A 4,807-nucleotide genomic window follows, 5' to 3' on the forward strand; every position below is an offset into this window, starting at 1 on the left:
TCCCACATCTATCAGTTCACAAAATTTTAATTATCATTCCAAGTTGATTTTTAACCTCTGTCTTATATCTCTTGAAGCAGTCAAGAGCTTCTAATTTTCAAGATATAAGATAGACGTGTGAAAATTTGGAATAATAATCTGTAAAAGTAATAAAATATTCTTTATTACTATGAGTTTTGACACTTAGGGGACTATAAATATCCGAGTGTATCAATCCTAAAAGTTCATTAGCTCTTTGTCTGCCAATAAAAGATTTTTTAGTCATTTTACCAATTAAACAATGTTCACATGATGACAATTGAACATTAGATAGTGCACGAAGTTAGTTCATTCTGATAATTTCTTTCATTTTTAAAATACTAGCATGTCCTAGTTTAGAATGCCATAATTCAGACTCAGAAATATAACAGGACAAGTAGTTCAAATTTAAAATTTTATTATCAGAATTATTATAAACTACTGGAAGAATGTATAATTCTTACCCGGGCACATATTTTCCAATAGCATACAATTTATTATTTTTGCCTATAGAAACCCGGTTATTGTAAAATCTAATCTCCAGTCCTTTCTTCATCAAGCTGGGAATAGATATCAGATTACGCCGAATTCCTGGTACATAGAATACATCTTTGCAAACTAGAATACTATCCTCAAAATCCAATCTATACGAACCAATACATTCTACATCGAGATAGTTATTATTTCCCCTCTAGATTCTCTATTCTCCTTTCTTCATCTTGACGAATTCTGTGACTCCACTCTTTTCCTTTGCGATATGTCTGGTCTCATCGGAGTCAATCCACCAACCATTGATATCCGTCATCACAACATTGCATTCTGTCACATCGACGAATTCTCTTTTGCTAGTACCCCATTATTCTTGATGCTTATAGCCTCTCTTATTCTCCTGTTTTTCACCTTGCGGGCAAGTGAGCTTGAAATGTCCGAACTTTCCATAATTGTAGCAAGCTCCCGGGGTACTTTCTTTCTCTTGAACTGCTACGAATTAGGTCCTCGCGGTTGTGATTTACTAGAACCAGGGTTTTTATAGCTTCCAGCATTATGCCTCTGGCGGACATAATTCAGCTCTTGTTGCACCATATGCAGTTCTGCTTCTTTCCTACTGGCTATTAAGCCCTGTTCTATCGCTAGGTGCATAAGAAGATCAGTGATAGATTTAATGGCAGAGTTCATTCTTAATGTGATGACAGCCACAGCAATGGAAGGGGTAGAGTATTCAAAATAGTTGCCACTTGCATTCTTTCTAGGACTTCGGTCTCAGCAGTGGATAAGTCATTAGCCATGACAATCATCTTGTTAATATTCTCTACGACATTGTCTCTCTCTTGTATACGACAAAAAAATATACTTATGCAAGAGGAGTTGAATGTTAACTTCAGAGACGGTGTCGTATTTTTCTTTTATAACATTCCACATGTTCATGGAAGTCTTATAAGTTTTAAAAACTTTGATTAAGTTATCTTCCATGAACATAAGCATTAGGCTTCTTACCTTTTTATCTTTTGACTTTCACTATTCAAACTCTTTCTTTTCTTCAGATGTAGATTTATCGGTAAGGGTTGGAGCAGTGGTTTCGATTACATCATCGATATTATCATGAATAAGAGCATATCCTTTTTTTCTATGTCACATATCATAATTACTACCATTAAATTTATTAATTTTTCTTAGTTCTGATAGAACGAGTTTACTAGCCATTCGGTAAAGAACTAAAATTAAAATCCAATTTTAAAAATATGTATAAGGTTGGTATATAGATAGTTATACTAAAAATAGAATAAATTTAGATAAATAAATAAATTAAATAAATTAAAAGAACCTAACTGTTTTGAGTTGAGAAAGGAAACTCCAATTCGAGCGAGATCGTCATCTAGTGGTGTTGAATGGATAAGCACTTGTCGAAGTCGGTTCTGACTAGATTTAGAGATGATCTGCTGCTGTCGTTGAGTTGCACTGGATAGGATTTACAAAGAATTGTTCGGACAATAACACTTGATTGAAAGCGGATTCTGAATTGTGTAAGGGGCTAAAGTGATTTTTTTAAGATAGAAATGGCTCTGACTTCTGCAGAGTTCCACTGAATGCTATTAATTATCCTATCCCTTTGATGGACCTACTAGCACTTCACCCCCCAAAATCTCCTCTCCTTCTCAAAATCAAATCTAACCCACGACGATCAATCGAGATCACGATCACAGCATATCTGTCGATTTTGAGAACAAGGAGACACCGAAGCAGCCGTCGTCGTCGTCGTCGATTGAGGCAGAGTCGTCAACCCCAAGACCGAGGCAGAGTCGTCATTCTCAATTGCAAGCAGAGTCGTCAACGTCGATCGCAGCAGAGTCGTCGATCGAGGCAGAGTCGTCGACGTCTATCGAAACAGAGTCGTCGTCATCGACTGACGCTAGCTCGAGATGACAGCGTTCTGGGAGTTGAGGATCGAAGCGAGATGAGAATTTGGTGGCGTTCTGGGAGTTGAGATCGGCGCTAGCTCTGATACCAATGATTGAGTACAGGGAAGAGGGAAAGAACGATGAGTTTCTTTAAGGGGCTCCGGTAATGGATGGGAGGTTTGTTTGTGTGTTGTTTTCTCAAGGAAAACACACCACCTTTTATAGAGGTCAAGCCCATCATCTTCACCCCTTAAAAACCGACTCCGAGAGATTTTCTCTCAACAACCCAACTTCCTCACTATTCTCTGAACTGAGAATAGTTGATTTGGTCACACAAGACCAAGTCAAGATAACATTTTCTTGATATCAATCCCTCCAAATATTTAATATTTTTAACGTAGTCCACGAATTGTTCATTTTTTGAAATTAGTCCCCCATTAAATCTTTATATTTTGAAATTATTCCCCCAAATATTTCAATCTTGTGCAAGCTAGATGGACTAATTTCAAACACTTGAATTATGTGAGGGATTAAGTCAAAATATGAAGATTATTGAGGACTAATTTCAAAATATCAAGATTGTGGAGGCGAGTTTCAAAAAATGTGAGACACGAGGGATTAATATTGAAAAACACCATAAAACAATGACAATTAAATTGAAAACCCAATTTTTTAATTGACATAAAGAAGATTCATATGCTTTATTTGGTCAAAAAAACTTAACAAAGAGCACGAACATATATCATATAAAATCAGTTTAAATTTTAAAAGACTTGCATTGAAATCCAATCAATGGGAATGCGAAGAAGATGATGCTCACACACAAACGCATAAAACGGAAAGTAATCAATCAACACACGAAAGACTTGTGAATTTTAAAAATGGACCATCTTGCATAAGACAAGAATAAATTGTGTAACGCATGCAAGAGGAAGCGCATAATACAAAACAAGTTTCTAAATTAGTGATATTGATTTTGGATGCAACACGAAAAAAAAAGGATAGTGATATAAGACTTCATAGACGACAGATGTTCAAAATAAAATAATACGTTGTATATCTCCACAAGTGGAAGACAAAACGATAGATTTTTACTCGATCGTTTGAACTTTATTTTTAAAGAAAAGGAAAAAAGAGAAGAGATGATGTATTTTATTTCACGATGATTCGTTTGTTTCTTTATTTTTTTATTTTTTTTCTTGAGGGGGGTTGCAAAAGCAAAGAAGAAAGACCTTACATTAATGGTGCACCAAGTTCAGCCTATGGGCACCACCTTATCATAGTTAGGTCATCACCAACAATAGCAAATATTGTTTATCAAATCCAAGCCTAAACTGAAAGAAAACTAATGGCCTATATTCATTCAGAAAAAGTAAAGAAAGAAATAAAGGAAACTACTGAATTATGTTCGTATATAGTTAATTACAAAAAGTTACCGTAAAACGTAACTATTATATCTTTTGGGCTAAATATCAGAAAAACTCTTTAACTTTGGACAATTATCAGATAATCCCTCATAACTTTCAAAATATTAGAAATCTCTTTTAAGGGCAAAAATACCAAATTGGTATATTTTATTTACCCTTAGTCACAGTTTGGTATATGTTTTTTCTCTGGCAACATATTAGTATATTATTTATTCTCCGGCGATAAATGAGCCTCGAATTTGGCCGGACCCAAATTTCTGGCGAAATTTTTCACGTTACGCTCATGTGATGCGAATGTGGCTGCCAGCGTGGTTCCCAGTGGCAAGCTCTCCATTAATGAGCTACAAGTCACAACAGCTCTATCCTCATTCCTGTAGTTGTATAAAGCTCCAACTAACACGAAACAATCGAACCCATCAGGCACCGCTCCTTTCGCTAAGAAACCCATCAAAATCTCGCACATTTCTAAAGCTCGCTCCTTTCGCTAAGAAACCCATCAAAATCTCGCACATTTCTAAAGCTCTCCCTTCTCTACAAAGCCCATTGATCAAAATCTCGGAAACCCATCAAAATCTCGCACATTTCTAAAGCTCTCCCTTCTCTACAAAGCCCATTGATCAAAATCTCGCAAGTCGTCACTGAAAACAATCCGAGCTACCGATGAGAATGTTAAAAGTGTACACATCGGGCTTGACCCGATCTTGGATCATGACATGGTACCATTGTAGAGCTTGTTGGTGTTAGTTGTGTTTGGTGAAGGCGGAGATGAGGAGGTTGTAGAGGGAGGGTGCAGGTCGAGAGTCGAGGGAGGATTTGAAGAGGTTGAAGGTCTGGGAGGCAACAGAGAGGCGAGAGGAGCGAAGGAGGGAGGAGAGGGAGAGGTGGAGGGGGAGGAGGAAGGAGATTGAGGGGTTAAGGTTTGAAATTGGAGCTGATTTATAATGCTAGAAGCCACGTTGGCAGCCA

The sequence above is a fragment of the Asparagus officinalis genome, chromosome 7, assembly GCF_001876935.1.
Source record: "Asparagus officinalis chromosome 7, Aspof.V1, whole genome shotgun sequence".
In the NCBI taxonomy this organism is placed as follows: domain Eukaryota; kingdom Viridiplantae; phylum Streptophyta; class Magnoliopsida; order Asparagales; family Asparagaceae; genus Asparagus; species Asparagus officinalis.